This window comes from Ascaphus truei, unplaced genomic scaffold, assembly GCF_040206685.1.
Source record: "Ascaphus truei isolate aAscTru1 unplaced genomic scaffold, aAscTru1.hap1 HAP1_SCAFFOLD_1420, whole genome shotgun sequence".
Classification (NCBI taxonomy): Eukaryota; Metazoa; Chordata; class Amphibia; order Anura; family Ascaphidae; genus Ascaphus; species Ascaphus truei.
In genome coordinates, this window is record NW_027454303.1 from 31,374 (window position 1) to 52,555 (window position 21,182).

Here is a 21,182-nt window from a genome sequence, read left to right on the forward strand (position 1 = left end):
CTTCTCAACGTTCTTGTGCTCTATACTAATAGTCCAATGTTTTCGTGTTGCTGAGGATGTATTAATGTACTAACAGAAATATGAACTTTACATAATTGTTCATTGACAAAATAATTAACTTGTTTCATGAACAAAACAGCAACTTTTGCAAAAACAATAATTGCAAGGTTACGTGACCATTGAGCAGGTTGTACTTTCATATTTTCAATATCATTTTCCAAAACAAATGTTTAAGATTGCAAAACTCGGCCACATGAAAAAAAAGTTGCATGAATTTTACTCCGGAACGATAATTGGAGACAATGTCAAAATGTTGCATTTTCAATGTATTCCGAACAAAAGTTGATAAAAAGCTTGCAATACAAAAAATCTTACAAAAAAGTTTAAAAAATTGAATTTTATCCAATATTCAAATCAAAAAATTGCAAACCTAAGAAAGTTCTCATACAGAATTAATAGCTGTATTCCACAATGCAATTTGAATCCTTTTTCACTCTTGCAGCAGATTATTTATCACATTTGTGGGAAGGATGAGATTTGTGTTAAAACATGTTGCATGACTTTTAATCTTGAACGATAATTGGAGACAATGTCGAAATGTTGCATTTTCAATGTATTCCTAACAAAAGTTGCTAAAAAAGCTTGCAATACAAATAATCCTCCACAAAGTTGAAAAAATTGAACTTTTTCCAATATTCAAACCAAAATATTGCAAAACGAAGAAAGTTCTTATACAGTATTTCTAGCTGTATTCCACAATGCAATTTGAATCATTTTTCCCTCTTGCAGCAGATTATTGATCATACAGGTGTGAAGGATGAGATTTGTGTTCAAATATACCGCCGGATTTGTAGCCCACTCTATGCTATACAGTGAAAACATCCACTAAGTTTATTGATCATTTTTGTTTTCATCTATATTTCTATTTCTAAGGATGTAACACTGGTAACGTGTTTTAAACACCACTTTCAAGATGCTGTTTTTTTCTAAACTAACATTTTCATTTAAATAGTAGCTATTACAAAATGTACAGATTAAATGCACACTTTTCTTTCCTTGTAAATAGTTACAAACGGTTAGAATCCATGGAAAATAAACCTACGATTAGACCTGGCAAGACCATTCTGTAAAGCAAAATACCAAGGAACTCAGTGGATGATTTTAGATGTGGTTTATTGGCCAGTTTATGTATTTCATGAATGATGAAAAATATATCATTCTCTTTGTAATGCCTTTCCTGCTCTAAAACCATGCTGAAAAGGAGGAATTCGGTCAAAAGTAGAAGCTAAGAATGCATTGAAATTTGATGTGACTCAAAGCAGGAATTTGACCACAAATGGCACATGAGGCCTTCGATAGCTCAGCTGGTAGAGCGGAGGACTGTAGTGAAAATGCGGTAATCCTTAGGTCGCTGGTTCAATTCCGGCTCGAAGGAGTGATCCCTTTTTTCTTTTCTTCTCAACGTTCTTGTGCTCTATACTAATAGTCCAATGTTTTCGTGTTGCTGAGGATGTATTAATGTACTAACAGAAATATGAACTTTACATAATTGTTCATTGACAAAATAATTAACTTGTTTCATGAACAAAACAGCAACTTTTGCAAAAACAATAATTGCAAGGTTACGTGACCATTGAGCAGGTTGTACTTTCATATTTTCAATATCATTTTCCAAAACAAATGTTTAAGATTGCAAAACTCGGCCACATGAAAAAAAAGTTGCATGAATTTTACTCCGGAACGATAATTGGAGACAATGTCAAAATGTTGCATTTTCAATGTATTCCGAACAAAAGTTGATAAAAAGCTTGCAATACAAAAAATCTTACAAAAAAGTTTAAAAAATTGAATTTTATCCAATATTCAAATCAAAAAATTGCAAACCTAAGAAAGTTCTCATACAGAATTAATAGCTGTATTCCACAATGCAATTTGAATCTTTTTTCACTCTTGCAGCAGATTATTTATCACATTTGTGGGAAGGATGAGATTTGTGTTAAAAAATGTTGCATGACTTTTAATCTTGAACGATAATTGGAGACAATGTCGAAATGTTGCATTTTCAATGTATTCCTAACAAAAGTTGCTAAAAAAGCTTGCAATACAAATAATCCTCCACAAAGTTGAAAAAATTGAACTTTTTCCAATATTCAAACCAAAATATTGCAAAACGAAGAAAGTTCTTATACAGTATTTCTAGCTGTATTCCACAATGCAATTTGAATCATTTTTCCCTCTTGCAGCAGATTATTGATCATACAGGTGTGAAGGATGAGATTTGTGTTCAAATATACCGCCGGATTTGTAGCCCACTCTATGCTATACAGTGAAAACATCCACTAAGTTTATTGATCATTTTTGTTTTCATCTATATTTCTATTTCTAAGGATGTAACACTGGTAACGTGTTTTAAACACCACTTTCAAGATGCTGTTTTTTTCTAAACTAACATTTTCATTTAAATAGTAGCTATTACAAAATGTACAGATTAAATGCACACTTTTCTTTCCTTGTAAATAGTTACAAACGGTTAGAATCCATGGAAAATAAACCTACGATTAGACCTGGCGAGACCATTCTGTAAAGCAAAATACCAAGGAACTCAGTGGATGATTTTAGATGTGGTTTATTGGCCAGTTTATGTATTTCATGAATGATGAAAAATATATCATTCTCTTTGTAATGCCTTTCCTGCTCTAAAACCATGCTGAAAAGGAGGAATTCGGTCAAAAGTAGAAGCTAAGAATGCATTGAAATTTGATGTGACTCAAAGCAGGAATTTGACCACAAATGGCACATGAGGCCTTCGATAGCTCAGCTGGTAGAGCGGAGGACTGTAGTGAAAATGCGGTAATCCTTAGGTCGCTGGTTCAATTCCGGCTCGAAGGAGTGATCCCTTTTTTCTTTTCTTCTCAACGTTCTTGTGCTCTATACTAATAGTCCAATGTTTTCGTGTTGCTGAGGATGTATTAATGTACTAACAGAAATATGAACTTTACATAATTGTTCATTGACAAAATAATTAACTTGTTTCATGAACAAAACAGCAACTTTTGCAAAAACAATAATTGCAAGGTTACGTGACCATTGAGCAGGTTGTACTTTCATATTTTCAATATCATTTTCCAAAACAAATGTTTAAGATTGCAAAACTCGGCCACATGAAAAAAAAGTTGCATGAATTTTACTCCGGAACGATAATTGGAGACAATGTCAAAATGTTGCATTTTCAATGTATTCCGAACAAAAGTTGATAAAAAGCTTGCAATACAAAAAATCTTACAAAAAAGTTTAAAAAATTGAATCTTATCCAATATTCAAATCAAAAAATTGCAAACCTAAGAAAGTTCTCATACAGAATTAATAGCTGTATTCCACAATGCAATTTGAATCCTTTTTCACTCTTGCAGCAGATTATTTATCACATTTGTGGGAAGGATGAGATTTGTGTTAAAAAATGTTGCATGACTTTTAATCTTGAACGATAATTGGAGACAATGTCGAAATGTTGCATTTTCAATGTATTCCTAACAAAAGTTGCTAAAAAAGCTTGCAATACAAATAATCCTCCACAAAGTTGAAAAAATTGAACTTTTTCCAATATTCAAACCAAAATATTGCAAAACGAAGAAAGTTCTTATACAGTATTTCTAGCTGTATTCCACAATGCAATTTGAATCATTTTTCCCTCTTGCAGCAGATTATTGATCATACAGGTGTGAAGGATGAGATTTGTGTTCAAATATACCGCCGGATTTGTAGCCCACTCTATGCTATACAGTGAAAACATCCACTAAGTTTATTGATCATTTTTGTTTTCATCTATATTTCTATTTCTAAGGATGTAACACTGGTAACGTGTTTTAAACACCACTTTCAAGATGCTGTTTTTTTCTAAACTAACATTTTCATTTAAATAGTAGCTATTACAAAATGTACAGATTAAATGCACACTTTTCTTTCCTTGTAAATAGTTACAAACGGTTAGAATCCATGGAAAATAAACCTACGATTAGACCTGGCGAGACCATTCTGTAAAGCAAAATACCAAGGAACTCAGTGGATGATTTTAGATGTGGTTTATTGGCCAGTTTATGTATTTCATGAATGATGAAAAATATATCATTCTCTTTGTAATGCCTTTCCTGCTCTAAAACCATGCTGAAAAGGAGGAATTCGGTCAAAAGTAGAAGCTAAGAATGCATTGAAATTTGATGTGACTCAAAGCAGGAATTTGACCACAAATGGCACATGAGGCCTTCGATAGCTCAGCTGGTAGAGCGGAGGACTGTAGTGAAAATGCGGTAATCCTTAGGTCGCTGGTTCAATTCCGGCTCGAAGGAGTGATCCCTTTTTTCTTTTCTTCTCAACGTTCTTGTGCTCTATACTAATAGTCCAATGTTTCCGTGTTGCTGAGGATGTATTAATGTACTAACAGAAATATGAACTTTACATAATTGTTCATTGACAAAATAATTAACTTGTTTCATGAACAAAACAGCAACTTTTGCAAAAACAATAATTGCAAGGTTACGTGACCATTGAGCAGGTTGTACTTTCATATTTTCAATATCATTTTCCAAAACAAATGTTTAAGATTGCAAAACTCGGCCACATGAAAAAAAAGTTGCATGAATTTTACTCCGGAACGATAATTGGAGACAATGTCAAAATGTTGCATTTTCAATGTATTCCGAACAAAAGTTGATAAAAAGCTTGCAATACAAAAAATCTTACAAAAAAGTTTAAAAAATTGAATTTTATCCAATATTCAAATCAAAAAATTGCAAACCTAAGAAAGTTCTCATACAGAATTAATAGCTGTATTCCACAATGCAATTTGAATCCTTTTTCACTCTTGCAGCAGATTATTTATCACATTTGTGGGAAGGATGAGATTTGTGTTAAAACATGTTGCATGACTTTTAATCTTGAACGATAATTGGAGACAATGTCGAAATGTTGCATTTTCAATGTATTCCTAACAAAAGTTGCTAAAAAAGCTTGCAATACAAATAATCCTCCACAAAGTTGAAAAAATTGAACTTTTTCCAATATTCAAACCAAAATATTGCAAAACGAAGAAAGTTCTTATACAGTATTTCTAGCTGTATTCCACAATGCAATTTGAATCATTTTTCCCTCTTGCAGCAGATTATTGATCATACAGGTGTGAAGGATGAGATTTGTGTTCAAATATACCGCCGGATTTGTAGCCCACTCTATGCTATACAGTGAAAACATCCACTAAGTTTATTGATCATTTTTGTTTTCATCTATATTTCTATTTCTAAGGATGTAACACTGGTAACGTGTTTTAAACACCACTTTCAAGATGCTGTTTTTTTCTAAACTAACATTTTCATTTAAATAGTAGCTATTACAAAATGTACAGATTAAATGCACACTTTTCTTTCCTTGTAAATAGTTACAAACGGTTAGAATCCATGGAAAATAAACCTACGATTAGACCTGGCGAGACCATTCTGTAAAGCAAAATACCAAGGAACTCAGTGGATGATTTTAGATGTGGTTTATTGGCCAGTTTATGTATTTCATGAATGATGAAAAATATATCATTCTCTTTGTAATGCCTTTCCTGCTCTAAAACCATGCTGAAAAGGAGGAATTCGGTCAAAAGTAGAAGCTAAGAATGCATTGAAATTTGATGTGACTCAAAGCAGGAATTTGACCACAAATGGCACATGAGGCCTTCGATAGCTCAGCTGGTAGAGCGGAGGACTGTAGTGAAAATGCGGTAATCCTTAGGTCGCTGGTTCAATTCCGGCTCGAAGGAGTGATCCCTTTTTTCTTTTCTTCTCAACGTTCTTGTGCTCTATACTAATAGTCCAATGTTTTCGTGTTGCTGAGGATGTATTAATGTACTAACAGAAATATGAACTTTACATAATTGTTCATTGACAAAATAATTAACTTGTTTCATGAACAAAACAGCAACTTTTGCAAAAACAATAATTGCAAGGTTACGTGACCATTGAGCAGGTTGTACTTTCATATTTTCAATATCATTTTCCAAAACAAATGTTTAAGATTGCAAAACTCGGCCACATGAAAAAAAAGTTGCATGAATTTTACTCCGGAACGATAATTGGAGACAATGTCAAAATGTTGCATTTTCAATGTATTCCGAACAAAAGTTGATAAAAAGCTTGCAATACAAAAAATCTTACAAAAAAGTTTAAAAAATTGAATTTTATCCAATATTCAAATCAAAAAATTGCAAACCTAAGAAAGTTCTCATACAGAATTAATAGCTGTATTCCACAATGCAATTTGAATCTTTTTTCACTCTTGCAGCAGATTATTTATCACATTTGTGGGAAGGATGAGATTTGTGTTAAAAAATGTTGCATGACTTTTAATCTTGAACGATAATTGGAGACAATGTCGAAATGTTGCATTTTCAATGTATTCCTAACAAAAGTTGCTAAAAAAGCTTGCAATACAAATAATCCTCCACAAAGTTGAAAAAATTGAACTTTTTCCAATATTCAAACCAAAATATTGCAAAACGAAGAAAGTTCTTATACAGTATTTCTAGCTGTATTCCACAATGCAATTTGAATAATTTTTCCCTCTTGCAGCAGATTATTGATCATACAGGTGTGAAGGATGAGATTTGTGTTCAAATATACCGCCGGATTTGTAGCCCACTCTATGCTATACAGTGAAAACATCCACTAAGTTTATTGATCATTTTTGTTTTCATCTATATTTCTATTTCTAAGGATGTAACACTGGTAACGTGTTTTAAACACCACTTTCAAGATGCTGTTTTTTTCTAAACTAACATTTTCATTTAAATAGTAGCTATTACAAAATGTACAGATTAAATGCACACTTTTCTTTCCTTGTAAATAGTTACAAACGGTTAGAATCCATGGAAAATAAACCTACGATTAGACCTGGCGAGACCATTCTGTAAAGCAAAATACCAAGGAACTCAGTGGATGATTTTAGATGTGGTTTATTGGCCAGTTTATGTATTTCATGAATGATGAAAAATATATCATTCTCTTTGTAATGCCTTTCCTGCTCTAAAACCATGCTGAAAAGGAGGAATTCGGTCAAAAGTAGAAGCTAAGAATGCATTGAAATTTGATGTGACTCAAAGCAGGAATTTGACCACAAATGGCACATGAGGCCTTCGATAGCTCAGCTGGTAGAGCAGAGGACTATAGTGAAAATGCGGTAATCCTTAGGTCGCTGGTTCAATTCCGGCTCGAAGGAGTGATCCCTTTTTTCTTTTCTTCTCAACGTTCTTGTGCTCTATACTAATAGTCCAATGTTTCCGTGTTGCTGAGGATGTATTAATGTACTAACAGAAATATGAACTTTACATAATTGTTCATTGACAAAATAATTAACTTGTTTCATGAACAAAACAGCAACTTTTGCAAAAACAATAATTGCAAGGTTACGTGACCATTGAGCAGGTTGTACTTTCATATTTTCAATATCATTTTCCAAAACAAATGTTTAAGATTGCAAAACTCGGCCACATGAAAAAAAAGTTGCATGAATTTTACTCCGGAACGATAATTGGAGACAATGTCAAAATGTTGCATTTTCAATGTATTCCGAACAAAAGTTGATAAAAAGCTTGCAATACAAAAAATCTTACAAAAAAGTTTAAAAAATTGAATCTTATCCAATATTCAAATCAAAAAATTGCAAACCTAAGAAAGTTCTCATACAGAATTAATAGCTGTATTCCACAATGCAATTTGAATCCTTTTTCACTCTTGCAGCAGATTATTTATCACATTTGTGGGAAGGATGAGATTTGTGTTAAAAAATGTTGCATGACTTTTAATCTTGAACGATAATTGGAGACAATGTCGAAATGTTGCATTTTCAATGTATTCCTAACAAAAGTTGCTAAAAAAGCTTGCAATACAAATAATCCTCCACAAAGTTGAAAAAATTGAACTTTTTCCAATATTCAAACCAAAATATTGCAAAACGAAGAAAGTTCTTATACAGTATTTCTAGCTGTATTCCACAATGCAATTTGAATCATTTTTCCCTCTTGCAGCAGATTATTGATCATACAGGTGTGAAGGATGAGATTTGTGTTCAAATATACCGCCGGATTTGTAGCCCACTCTATGCTATACAGTGAAAACATCCACTAAGTTTATTGATCATTTTTGTTTTCATCTATATTTCTATTTCTAAGGATGTAACACTGGTAACGTGTTTTAAACACCACTTTCAAGATGCTGTTTTTTTCTAAACTAACATTTTCATTTAAATAGTAGCTATTACAAAATGTACAGATTAAATGCACACTTTTCTTTCCTTGTAAATAGTTACAAACGGTTAGAATCCATGGAAAATAAACCTACGATTAGACCTGGCGAGACCATTCTGTAAAGCAAAATACCAAGGAACTCAGTGGATGATTTTAGATGTGGTTTATTGGCCAGTTTATGTATTTCATGAATGATGAAAAATATATCATTCTCTTTGTAATGCCTTTCCTGCTCTAAAACCATGCTGAAAAGGAGGAATTCGGTCAAAAGTAGAAGCTAAGAATGCATTGAAATTTGATGTGACTCAAAGCAGGAATTTGACCACAAATGGCACATGAGGCCTTCGATAGCTCAGCTGGTAGAGCGGAGGACTGTAGTGAAAATGCGGTAATCCTTAGGTCGCTGGTTCAATTCCGGCTCGAAGGAGTGATCCCTTTTTTCTTTTCTTCTCAACGTTCTTGTGCTCTATACTAATAGTCCAATGTTTTCGTGTTGCTGAGGATGTATTAATGTACTAACAGAAATATGAACTTTACATAATTGTTCATTGACAAAATAATTAACTTGTTTCATGAACAAAACAGCAACTTTTGCAAAAACAATAATTGCAAGGTTACGTGACCATTGAGCAGGTTGTACTTTCATATTTTCAATATCATTTTCCAAAACAAATGTTTAAGATTGCAAAACTCGGCCACATGAAAAAAAAGTTGCATGAATTTTACTCCGGAACGATAATTGGAGACAATGTCAAAATGTTGCATTTTCAATGTATTCCGAACAAAAGTTGATAAAAAGCTTGCAATACAAAAAATCTTACAAAAAAGTTTAAAAAATTGAATTTTATCCAATATTCAAATCAAAAAATTGCAAACCTAAGAAAGTTCTCATACAGAATTAATAGCTGTATTCCACAATGCAATTTGAATCTTTTTTCACTCTTGCAGCAGATTATTTATCACATTTGTGGGAAGGATGAGATTTGTGTTAAAAAATGTTGCATGACTTTTAATCTTGAACGATAATTGGAGACAATGTCGAAATGTTGCATTTTCAATGTATTCCTAACAAAAGTTGCTAAAAAAGCTTGCAATACAAATAATCCTCCACAAAGTTGAAAAAATTGAACTTTTTCCAATATTCAAACCAAAATATTGCAAAACGAAGAAAGTTCTTATACAGTATTTCTAGCTGTATTCCACAATGCAATTTGAATCATTTTTCCCTCTTGCAGCAGATTATTGATCATACAGGTGTGAAGGATGAGATTTGTGTTCAAATATACCGCCGGATTTGTAGCCCACTCTATGCTATACAGTGAAAACATCCACTAAGTTTATTGATCATTTTTGTTTTCATCTATATTTCTATTTCTAAGGATGTAACACTGGTAACGTGTTTTAAACACCACTTTCAAGATGCTGTTTTTTTCTAAACTAACATTTTCATTTAAATAGTAGCTATTACAAAATGTACAGATTAAATGCACACTTTTCTTTCCTTGTAAATAGTTACAAACGGTTAGAATCCATGGAAAATAAACCTACGATTAGACCTGGCGAGACCATTCTGTAAAGCAAAATACCAAGGAACTCAGTGGATGATTTTAGATGTGGTTTATTGGCCAGTTTATGTATTTCATGAATGATGAAAAATATATCATTCTCTTTGTAATGCCTTTCCTGCTCTAAAACCATGCTGAAAAGGAGGAATTCGGTCAAAAGTAGAAGCTAAGAATGCATTGAAATTTGATGTGACTCAAAGCAGGAATTTGACCACAAATGGCACATGAGGCCTTCGATAGCTCAGCTGGTAGAGCGGAGGACTGTAGTGAAAATGCGGTAATCCTTAGGTCGCTGGTTCAATTCCGGCTCGAAGGAGTGATCCCTTTTTTCTTTTCTTCTCAACGTTCTTGTGCTCTATACTAATAGTCCAATGTTTTCGTGTTGCTGAGGATGTATTAATGTACTAACAGAAATATGAACTTTACATAATTGTTCATTGACAAAATAATTAACTTGTTTCATGAACAAAACAGCAACTTTTGCAAAAACAATAATTGCAAGGTTACGTGACCATTGAGCAGGTTGTACTTTCATATTTTCAATATCATTTTCCAAAACAAATGTTTAAGATTGCAAAACTCGGCCACATGAAAAAAAAGTTGCATGAATTTTACTCCGGAACGATAATTGGAGACAATGTCAAAATGTTGCATTTTCAATGTATTCCGAACAAAAGTTGATAAAAAGCTTGCAATACAAAAAATCTTACAAAAAAGTTTAAAAAATTGAATCTTATCCAATATTCAAATCAAAAAATTGCAAACCTAAGAAAGTTCTCATACAGAATTAATAGCTGTATTCCACAATGCAATTTGAATCCTTTTTCACTCTTGCAGCAGATTATTTATCACATTTGTGGGAAGGATGAGATTTGTGTTAAAAAATGTTGCATGACTTTTAATCTTGAACGATAATTGGAGACAATGTCGAAATGTTGCATTTTCAATGTATTCCTAACAAAAGTTGCTAAAAAAGCTTGCAATACAAATAATCCTCCACAAAGTTGAAAAAATTGAACTTTTTCCAATATTCAAACCAAAATATTGCAAAACGAAGAAAGTTCTTATACAGTATTTCTAGCTGTATTCCACAATGCAATTTGAATCATTTTTCCCTCTTGCAGCAGATTATTGATCATACAGGTGTGAAGGATGAGATTTGTGTTCAAATATACCGCCGGATTTGTAGCCCACTCTATGCTATACAGTGAAAACATCCACTAAGTTTATTGATCATTTTTGTTTTCATCTATATTTCTATTTCTAAGGATGTAACACTGGTAACGTGTTTTAAACACCACTTTCAAGATGCTGTTTTTTTCTAAACTAACATTTTCATTTAAATAGTAGCTATTACAAAATGTACAGATTAAATGCACACTTTTCTTTCCTTGTAAATAGTTACAAACGGTTAGAATCCATGGAAAATAAACCTACGATTAGACCTGGCGAGACCATTCTGTAAAGCAAAATACCAAGGAACTCAGTGGATGATTTTAGATGTGGTTTATTGGCCAGTTTATGTATTTCATGAATGATGAAAAATATATCATTCTCTTTGTAATGCCTTTCCTGCTCTAAAACCATGCTGAAAAGGAGGAATTCGGTCAAAAGTAGAAGCTAAGAATGCATTGAAATTTGATGTGACTCAAAGCAGGAATTTGACCACAAATGGCACATGAGGCCTTCGATAGCTCAGCTGGTAGAGCGGAGGACTGTAGTGAAAATGCGGTAATCCTTAGGTCGCTGGTTCAATTCCGGCTCGAAGGAGTGATCCCTTTTTTCTTTTCTTCTCAACGTTCTTGTGCTCTATACTAATAGTCCAATGTTTCCGTGTTGCTGAGGATGTATTAATGTACTAACAGAAATATGAACTTTCCATAATTGTTCATTGACAAAATAATTAACTTGTTTCATGAACAAAACAGCAACTTTTGCAAAAACAATAATTGCAAGGTTACGTGACCATTGAGCAGGTTGTACTTTCATATTTTCAATATCATTTTCCAAAACAAATGTTTAAGATTGCAAAACTCGGCCACATGAAAAAAAAGTTGCATGAATTTTACTCCGGAACGATAATTGGAGACAATGTCAAAATGTTGCATTTTCAATGTATTCCGAACAAAAGTTGATAAAAAGCTTGCAATACAAAAAATCTTACAAAAAAGTTTAAAAAATTGAATTTTATCCAATATTCAAATCAAAAAATTGCAAACCTAAGAAAGTTCTCATACAGAATTAATAGCTGTATTCCACAATGCAATTTGAATCCTTTTTCACTCTTGCAGCAGATTATTTATCACATTTGTGGGAAGGATGAGATTTGTGTTAAAACATGTTGCATGACTTTTAATCTTGAACGATAATTGGAGACAATGTCGAAATGTTGCATTTTCAATGTATTCCTAACAAAAGTTGCTAAAAAAGCTTGCAATACAAATAATCCTCCACAAAGTTGAAAAAATTGAACTTTTTCCAATATTCAAACCAAAATATTGCAAAACGAAGAAAGTTCTTATACAGTATTTCTAGCTGTATTCCACAATGCAATTTGAATAATTTTTCCCTCTTGCAGCAGATTATTGATCATACAGGTGTGAAGGATGAGATTTGTGTTCAAATATACCGCCGGATTTGTAGCCCACTCTATGCTATACAGTGAAAACATCCACTAAGTTTATTGATCATTTTTGTTTTCATCTATATTTCTATTTCTAAGGATGTAACACTGGTAACGTGTTTTAAACACCACTTTCAAGATGCTGTTTTTTTCTAAACTAACATTTTCATTTAAATAGTAGCTATTACAAAATGTACAGATTAAATGCACACTTTTCTTTCCTTGTAAATAGTTACAAACGGTTAGAATCCATGGAAAATAAACCTACGATTAGACCTGGCGAGACCATTCTGTAAAGCAAAATACCAAGGAACTCAGTGGATGATTTTAGATGTGGTTTATTGGCCAGTTTATGTATTTCATGAATGATGAAAAATATATCATTCTCTTTGTAATGCCTTTCCTGCTCTAAAACCATGCTGAAAAGGAGGAATTCGGTCAAAAGTAGAAGCTAAGAATGCATTGAAATTTGATGTGACTCAAAGCAGGAATTTGACCACAAATGGCACATGAGGCCTTCGATAGCTCAGCTGGTAGAGCGGAGGACTGTAGTGAAAATGCGGTAATCCTTAGGTCGCTGGTTCAATTCCGGCTCGAAGGAGTGATCCCTTTTTTCTTTTCTTCTCAACGTTCTTGTGCTCTATACTAATAGTCCAATGTTTCCGTGTTGCTGAGGATGTATTAATGTACTAACAGAAATATGAACTTTCCATAATTGTTCATTGACAAAATAATTAACTTGTTTCATGAACAAAACAGCAACTTTTGCAAAAACAATAATTGCAAGGTTACGTGACCATTGAGCAGGTTGTACTTTCATATTTTCAATATCATTTTCCAAAACAAATGTTTAAGATTGCAAAACTCGGCCACATGAAAAAAAAGTTGCATGAATTTTACTCCGGAACGATAATTGGAGACAATGTCAAAATGTTGCATTTTCAATGTATTCCGAACAAAAGTTGATAAAAAGCTTGCAATACAAAAAATCTTACAAAAAAGTTTAAAAAATTGAATTTTATCCAATATTCAAATCAAAAAATTGCAAACCTAAGAAAGTTCTCATACAGAATTAATAGCTGTATTCCACAATGCAATTTGAATCCTTTTTCACTCTTGCAGCAGATTATTTATCACATTTGTGGGAAGGATGAGATTTGTGTTAAAACATGTTGCATGACTTTTAATCTTGAACGATAATTGGAGACAATGTCGAAATGTTGCATTTTCAATGTATTCCTAACAAAAGTTGCTAAAAAAGCTTGCAATACAAATAATCCTCCACAAAGTTGAAAAAATTGAACTTTTTCCAATATTCAAACCAAAATATTGCAAAACGAAGAAAGTTCTTATACAGTATTTCTAGCTGTATTCCACAATGCAATTTGAATCATTTTTCCCTCTTGCAGCAGATTATTGATCATACAGGTGTGAAGGATGAGATTTGTGTTCAAATATACCGCCGGATTTGTAGCCCACTCTATGCTATACAGTGAAAACATCCACTAAGTTTATTGATCATTTTTGTTTTCATCTATATTTCTATTTCTAAGGATGTAACACTGGTAACGTGTTTTAAACACCACTTTCAAGATGCTGTTTTTTTCTAAACTAACATTTTCATTTAAATAGTAGCTATTACAAAATGTACAGATTAAATGCACACTTTTCTTTCCTTGTAAATAGTTACAAACGGTTAGAATCCATGGAAAATAAACCTACGATTAGACCTGGCAAGACCATTCTGTAAAGCAAAATACCAAGGAACTCAGTGGATGATTTTAGATGTGGTTTATTGGCCAGTTTATGTATTTCATGAATGATGAAAAATATATCATTCTCTTTGTAATGCCTTTCCTGCTCTAAAACCATGCTGAAAAGGAGGAATTCGGTCAAAAGTAGAAGCTAAGAATGCATTGAAATTTGATGTGACTCAAAGCAGGAATTTGACCACAAATGGCACATGAGGCCTTCGATAGCTCAGCTGGTAGAGCGGAGGACTGTAGTGAAAATGCGGTAATCCTTAGGTCGCTGGTTCAATTCCGGCTCGAAGGAGTGATCCCTTTTTTCTTTTCTTCTCAACGTTCTTGTGCTCTATACTAATAGTCCAATGTTTTCGTGTTGCTGAGGATGTATTAATGTACTAACAGAAATATGAACTTTACATAATTGTTCATTGACAAAATAATTAACTTGTTTCATGAACAAAACAGCAACTTTTGCAAAAACAATAATTGCAAGGTTACGTGACCATTGAGCAGGTTGTACTTTCATATTTTCAATATCATTTTCCAAAACAAATGTTTAAGATTGCAAAACTCGGCCACATGAAAAAAAAGTTGCATGAATTTTACTCCGGAACGATAATTGGAGACAATGTCAAAATGTTGCATTTTCAATGTATTCCGAACAAAAGTTGATAAAAAGCTTGCAATACAAAAAATCTTACAAAAAAGTTTAAAAAATTGAATTTTATCCAATATTCAAATCAAAAAATTGCAAACCTAAGAAAGTTCTCATACAGAATTAATAGCTGTATTCCACAATGCAATTTGAATCTTTTTTCACTCTTGCAGCAGATTATTTATCACATTTGTGGGAAGGATGAGATTTGTGTTAAAAAATGTTGCATGACTTTTAATCTTGAACGATAATTGGAGACAATGTCGAAATGTTGCATTTTCAATGTATTCCTAACAAAAGTTGCTAAAAAAGCTTGCAATACAAATAATCCTCCACAAAGTTGAAAAAATTGAACTTTTTCCAATATTCAAACCAAAATATTGCAAAACGAAGAAAGTTCTTATACAGTATTTCTAGCTGTATTCCACAATGCAATTTGAATAATTTTTCCCTCTTGCAGCAGATTATTGATCATACAGGTGTGAAGGATGAGATTTGTGTTCAAATATACCGCCGGATTTGTAGCCCACTCTATGCTATACAGTGAAAACATCCACTAAGTTTATTGATCATTTTTGTTTTCATCTATATTTCTATTTCTAAGGATGTAACACTGGTAACGTGTTTTAAACACCACTTTCAAGATGCTGTTTTTTTCTAAACTAACATTTTCATTTAAATAGTAGCTATTACAAAATGTACAGATTAAATGCACACTTTTCTTTCCTTGTAAATAGTTACAAACGGTTAGAATCCATGGAAAATAAACCTACGATTAGACCTGGCGAGACCATTCTGTAAAGCAAAATACCAAGGAACTCAGTGGATGATTTTAGATGTGGTTTATTGGCCAGTTTATGTATTTCATGAATGATGAAAAATATATCATTCTCTTTGTAATGCCTTTCCTGCTCTAAAACCATGCTGAAAAGGAGGAATTCGGTCAAAAGTAGAAGCTAAGAATGCATTGAAATTTGATGTGACTCAAAGCAGGAATTTGACCACAAATGGCACATGAGGCCTTCGATAGCTCAGCTGGTAGAGCAGAGGACTATAGTGAAAATGCGGTAATCCTTAGGTCGCTGGTTCAATTCCGGCTCGAAGGAGTGATCCCTTTTTTCTTTTCTTCTCAACGTTCTTGTGCTCTATACTAATAGTCCAATGTTTCCGTGTTGCTGAGGATGTATTAATGTACTAACAGAAATATGAACTTTACATAATTGTTCATTGACAAAATAATTAACTTGTTTCATGAACAAAACAGCAACTTTTGCAAAAACAATAATTGCAAGGTTACGTGACCATTGAGCAGGTTGTACTTTCATATTTTCAATATCATTTTCCAAAACAAATGTTTAAGATTGCAAAACTCGGCCACATGAAAAAAAAGTTGCATGAATTTTACTCCGGAACGATAATTGGAGACAATGTCAAAATGTTGCATTTTCAATGTATTCCGAACAAAAGTTGATAAAAAGCTTGCAATACAAAAAATCTTACAAAAAAGTTTAAAAAATTGAATCTTATCCAATATTCAAATCAAAAAATTGCAAACCTAAGAAAGTTCTCATACAGAATTAATAGCTGTATTCCACAATGCAATTTGAATCCTTTTTCACTCTTGCAGCAGATTATTTATCACATTTGTGGGAAGGATGAGATTTGTGTTAAAAAATGTTGCATGACTTTTAATCTTGAACGATAATTGGAGACAATGTCGAAATGTTGCATTTTCAATGTATTCCTAACAAAAGTTGCTAAAAAAGCTTGCAATACAAATAATCCTCCACAAAGTTGAAAAAATTGAACTTTTTCCAATATTCAAACCAAAATATTGCAAAACGAAGAAAGTTCTTATACAGTATTTCTAGCTGTATTCCACAATGCAATTTGAATCATTTTTCCCTCTTGCAGCAGATTATTGATCATACAGGTGTGAAGGATGAGATTTGTGTTCAAATATACCGCCGGATTTGTAGCCCACTCTATGCTATACAGTGAAAACATCCACTAAGTTTATTGATCATTTTTGTTTTCATCTATATTTCTATTTCTAAGGATGTAACACTGGTAACGTGTTTTAAACACCACTTTCAAGATGCTGTTTTTTTCTAAACTAACATTTTCATTTAAATAGTAGCTATTACAAAATGTACAGATTAAATGCACACTTTTCTTTCCTTGTAAATAGTTACAAACGGTTAGAATCCATGGAAAATAAACCTACGATTAGACCTGGCGAGACCATTCTGTAAAGCAAAATACCAAGGAACTCAGTGGATGATTTTAGATGTGGTTTATTGGCCAGTTTATGTATTTCATGAATGATGAAAAATATATCATTCTCTTTGTAATGCCTTTCCTGCTCTAAAACCATGCTGAAAAGGAGGAATTCGGTCAAAAGTAGAAGCTAAGAATGCATTGAAATTTGATGTGACTCAAAGCAGGAATTTGACCACAAATGGCACATGAGGCCTTCGATAGCTCAGCTGGTAGAGCGGAGGACTGTAGTGAAAATGCGGTAATCCTTAGGTCGCTGGTTCAATTCCGGCTCGAAGGAGTGATCCCTTTTTTCTTTTCTTCTCAACGTTCTTGTGCTCTATACTAATAGTCCAATGTTTTCGTGTTGCTGAGGATGTATTAATGTACTAACAGAAATATGAACTTTACATAATTGTTCATTGACAAAATAATTAACTTGTTTCATGAACAAAACAGCAACTTTTGCAAAAACAATAATTGCAAGGTTACGTGACCATTGAGCAGGTTGTACTTTCATATTTTCAATATCATTTTCCAAAACAAATGTTTAAGATTGCAAAACTCGGCCACATGAAAAAAAAGTTGCATGAATTTTACTCCGGAACGATAATTGGAGACAATGTCAAAATGTTGCATTTTCAATGTATTCCGAACAAAAGTTGATAAAAAGCTTGCAATACAAAAAATCTTACAAAAAAGTTTAAAAAATTGAATTTTATCCAATATTCAAATCAAAAAATTGCAAACCTAAGAAAGTTCTCATACAGAATTAATAGCTGTATTCCACAATGCAATTTGAATCTTTTTTCACTCTTGCAGCAGATTATTTATCACATTTGTGGGAAGGATGAGATTTGTGTTAAAAAATGTTGCATGACTTTTAATCTTGAACGATAATTGGAGACAATGTCGAAATGTTGCATTTTCAATGTATTCCTAACAAAAGTTGCTAAAAAAGCTTGCAATACAAATAATCCTCCACAAAGTTGAAAAAATTGAACTTTTTCCAATATTCAAACCAAAATATTGCAAAACGAAGAAAGTTCTTATACAGTATTTCTAGCTGTATTCCACAATGCAATTTGAATCATTTTTCCCTCTTGCAGCAGATTATTGATCATACAGGTGTGAAGGATGAGATTTGTGTTCAAATATACCGCCGGATTTGTAGCCCACTCTATGCTATACAGTGAAAACATCCACTAAGTTTATTGATCATTTTTGTTTTCATCTATATTTCTATTTCTAAGGATGTAACACTGGTAACGTGTTTTAAACACCACTTTCAAGATGCTGTTTTTTTCTAAACTAACATTTTCATTTAAATAGTAGCTATTACAAAATGTACAGATTAAATGCACACTTTTCTTTCCTTGTAAATAGTTACAAACGGTTAGAATCCATGGAAAATAAACCTACGATTAGACCTGGCGAGACCATTCTGTAAAGCAAAATACCAAGGAACTCAGTGGATGATTTTAGATGTGGTTTATTGGCCAGTTTATGTATTTCATGAATGATGAAAAATATATCATTCTCTTTGTAATGCCTTTCCTGCTCTAAAACCATGCTGAAAAGGAGGAATTCGGTCAAAAGTAGAAGCTAAGAATGCATTGAAATTTGATGTGACTCAAAGCAGGAATTTGACCACAAATGGCACATGAGGCCTTCGATAGCTCAGCTGGTAGAGCGGAGGACTGTAGTGAAAATGCGGTAATCCTTAGGTCGCTGGTTCAATTCCGGCTCGAAGGAGTGATCCCTTTTTTCTTTTCTTCTCAACGTTCTTGTGCTCTATACTAATAGTCCAATGTTTTCGTGTTGCTGAGGATGTATTAATGTACTAACAGAAATATGAACTTTACATAATTGTTCATTGACAAAATAATTAACTTGTTTCATGAACAAAACAGCAACTTTTGCAAAAACAATAATTGCAAGGTTACGTGACCATTGAGCAGGTTGTACTTTCATATTTTCAATATCATTTTCCAAAACAAATGTTTAAGATTGCAAAACTCGGCCACATGAAAAAAAAGTTGCATGAATTTTACTCCGGAACGATAATTGGAGACAATGTCAAAATGTTGCATTTTCAATGTATTCCGAACAAAAGTTGATAAAAAGCTTGCAATACAAAAAATCTTACAAAAAAGTTTAAAAAATTGAATCTTATCCAATATTCAAATCAAAAAATTGCAAACCTAAGAAAGTTCTCATACAGAATTAATAGCTGTATTCCACAATGCAATTTGAATCCTTTTTCACTCTTGCAGCAGATTATTTATCACATTTGTGGGAAGGATGAGATTTGTGTTAAAAAATGTTGCATGACTTTTAATCTTGAACGATAATTGGAGACAATGTCGAAATGTTGCATTTTCAATGTATTCCTAACAAAAGTTGCTAAAAAAGCTTGCAATACAAATAATCCTCCACAAAGTTGAAAAAATTGAACTTTTTCCAATATTCAAACCAAAATATTGCAAAACGAAGAAAGTTCTTATACAGTATTTCTAGCTGTATTCCACAATGCAATTTGAATCATTTTTCCCTCTTGCAGCAGATTATTGATCATACAGGTGTGAAGGATGAGATTTGTGTTCAAATATACCGCCGGATTTGTAGCCCACTCTATGCTATACAGTGAAAACATCCACTAAGTTTATTGATCATTTTTGTTTTCATCTATATTTCTATTTCTAAGGATGTAACACTGGTAACGTGTTTTAAACACCACTTTCAAGATGCTGTTTTTTTCTAAACTAACATTTTCATTTAAATAGTAGCTATTACAAAATGTACAGATTAAATGCACACTTTTCTTTCCTTGTAAATAGTTACAAACGGTTAGAATCCATGGAAAATAAACCTACGATTAGACCTGGCGAGACCATTCTGTAAAGCAAAATACCAAGGAACTCAGTGGATGATTTTAGATGTGGTTTATTGGCCAGTTTATGTATTTCATGAATGATGAAAAATATATCATTCTCTTTGTAATGCCTTTCCTGCTCTAAAACCATGCTGAAAAGGAGGAATTCGGTCAAAAGTAGAAGCTAAGAATGCATTGAAATTTGATGTGACTCAAAGCAGGAATTTGACCACAAATGGCACATGAGGCCTTCGATAGCTCAGCTGGTAGAGCGGAGGACTGTAGTGAAAATGCGGTAATCCTTAGGTCGCTGGTTCAATTCCGGCTCGAAGGAGTGATCCCTTTTTTCTTTTCTTCTCAACGTTCTTGTGCTCTATACTAATAGTCCAATGTTTCCGTGTTGCTGAGGATGTATTAATGTACTAACAGAAATATGAACTTTACATAATTGTTCATTGACAAAATAATTAACTTGTTTCATGAACAAAACAGCAACTTTTGCAAAAACAATAATTGCAAGGTTACGTGACCATTGAGCAGGTTGTACTTTCATATTTTCAATATCATTTTCCAAAACAAATGTTTAAGATTGCAAAACTCGGCCACATGAAAAAAAAGTTGCATGAATTTTACTCCGGAACGATAATTGGAGACAATGTCAAAATGTTGCATTTTCAATGTATTCCGAACAAAAGTTGATAAAAAGCTTGCAATACAAAAAATCTTACAAAAAAGTTTAAAAAATTGAATTTTATCCAATATTCAAATCAAAAAATTGCAAACCTAAGAAAGTTCTCATACAGAATTAATAGCTGTATTCCACAATGCAATTTGAATCCTTTTTCACTCTTGCAGCAGATTATTTATCACATTTGTGGGAAGGATGAGATTTGTGTTAAAACATGTTGCATGACTTTTAATCTTGAACGATAATTGGAGACAATGTCGAAATGTTGCATTTTCAATGTATTCCTAACAAAAGTTGCTAAAAAAGCTTGCAATACAAATAATCCTCCACAAAGTTGAAAAAATTGAACTTTTTCCAATATTCAAACCAAAATATTGCAAAACGAAGAAAGTTCTTATACAGTATTTCTAGCTGTATTCCACAATGCAATTTGAATCATTTTTCCCTCTTGCAGCAGATTATTGATCATACAGGTGTGAAGGATGAGATTT

At 32.7% G+C, this 21,182-nt stretch overlaps 14 non-coding genes across 14 annotated transcripts; all 14 read left to right on the forward strand.

The window, feature by feature from the left end:
* Positions 1–1,349: 1,349 nt before the first annotated feature.
* Positions 1,350–1,435, forward strand: TRNAY-GUA (transfer RNA tyrosine (anticodon GUA)). Its single transcript is given in 2 exon segments — positions 1,350–1,386; positions 1,400–1,435. It is a non-coding gene; the product is annotated as a tRNA-Tyr (tRNA).
* A 1,368-nt stretch (positions 1,436–2,803) lies between these two features.
* TRNAY-GUA (transfer RNA tyrosine (anticodon GUA)) lies at positions 2,804–2,889 on the forward strand. The gene is given in 2 exon segments: positions 2,804–2,840; positions 2,854–2,889. It is a non-coding gene; the product is annotated as a tRNA-Tyr (tRNA).
* A 1,368-nt stretch (positions 2,890–4,257) lies between these two features.
* On the forward strand, positions 4,258–4,343 carry TRNAY-GUA (transfer RNA tyrosine (anticodon GUA)). The gene is given in 2 exon segments: positions 4,258–4,294; positions 4,308–4,343. It is a non-coding gene; the product is annotated as a tRNA-Tyr (tRNA).
* A 1,368-nt stretch (positions 4,344–5,711) lies between these two features.
* TRNAY-GUA (transfer RNA tyrosine (anticodon GUA)) lies at positions 5,712–5,797 on the forward strand. The gene is given in 2 exon segments: positions 5,712–5,748; positions 5,762–5,797. It is a non-coding gene; the product is annotated as a tRNA-Tyr (tRNA).
* A 1,368-nt stretch (positions 5,798–7,165) lies between these two features.
* TRNAY-AUA (transfer RNA tyrosine (anticodon AUA)) lies at positions 7,166–7,251 on the forward strand. Its single transcript is given in 2 exon segments — positions 7,166–7,202; positions 7,216–7,251. It is a non-coding gene; the product is annotated as a tRNA-Tyr (tRNA).
* Positions 7,252–8,619: 1,368 nt separating this feature from the next.
* Positions 8,620–8,705, forward strand: TRNAY-GUA (transfer RNA tyrosine (anticodon GUA)). Its single transcript is given in 2 exon segments — positions 8,620–8,656; positions 8,670–8,705. It is a non-coding gene; the product is annotated as a tRNA-Tyr (tRNA).
* Positions 8,706–10,073: 1,368 nt separating this feature from the next.
* TRNAY-GUA (transfer RNA tyrosine (anticodon GUA)) lies at positions 10,074–10,159 on the forward strand. The gene is given in 2 exon segments: positions 10,074–10,110; positions 10,124–10,159. It is a non-coding gene; the product is annotated as a tRNA-Tyr (tRNA).
* A 1,368-nt stretch (positions 10,160–11,527) lies between these two features.
* Positions 11,528–11,613, forward strand: TRNAY-GUA (transfer RNA tyrosine (anticodon GUA)). The gene is given in 2 exon segments: positions 11,528–11,564; positions 11,578–11,613. It is a non-coding gene; the product is annotated as a tRNA-Tyr (tRNA).
* Positions 11,614–12,981: 1,368 nt separating this feature from the next.
* TRNAY-GUA (transfer RNA tyrosine (anticodon GUA)) lies at positions 12,982–13,067 on the forward strand. The gene is given in 2 exon segments: positions 12,982–13,018; positions 13,032–13,067. It is a non-coding gene; the product is annotated as a tRNA-Tyr (tRNA).
* Positions 13,068–14,435: 1,368 nt separating this feature from the next.
* TRNAY-GUA (transfer RNA tyrosine (anticodon GUA)) lies at positions 14,436–14,521 on the forward strand. The gene is given in 2 exon segments: positions 14,436–14,472; positions 14,486–14,521. It is a non-coding gene; the product is annotated as a tRNA-Tyr (tRNA).
* A 1,368-nt stretch (positions 14,522–15,889) lies between these two features.
* Positions 15,890–15,975, forward strand: TRNAY-AUA (transfer RNA tyrosine (anticodon AUA)). Its single transcript is given in 2 exon segments — positions 15,890–15,926; positions 15,940–15,975. It is a non-coding gene; the product is annotated as a tRNA-Tyr (tRNA).
* A 1,368-nt stretch (positions 15,976–17,343) lies between these two features.
* Positions 17,344–17,429, forward strand: TRNAY-GUA (transfer RNA tyrosine (anticodon GUA)). Its single transcript is given in 2 exon segments — positions 17,344–17,380; positions 17,394–17,429. It is a non-coding gene; the product is annotated as a tRNA-Tyr (tRNA).
* Positions 17,430–18,797: 1,368 nt separating this feature from the next.
* Positions 18,798–18,883, forward strand: TRNAY-GUA (transfer RNA tyrosine (anticodon GUA)). Its single transcript is given in 2 exon segments — positions 18,798–18,834; positions 18,848–18,883. It is a non-coding gene; the product is annotated as a tRNA-Tyr (tRNA).
* A 1,368-nt stretch (positions 18,884–20,251) lies between these two features.
* Positions 20,252–20,337, forward strand: TRNAY-GUA (transfer RNA tyrosine (anticodon GUA)). Its single transcript is given in 2 exon segments — positions 20,252–20,288; positions 20,302–20,337. It is a non-coding gene; the product is annotated as a tRNA-Tyr (tRNA).
* Positions 20,338–21,182: the final 845 nt, after the last annotated feature.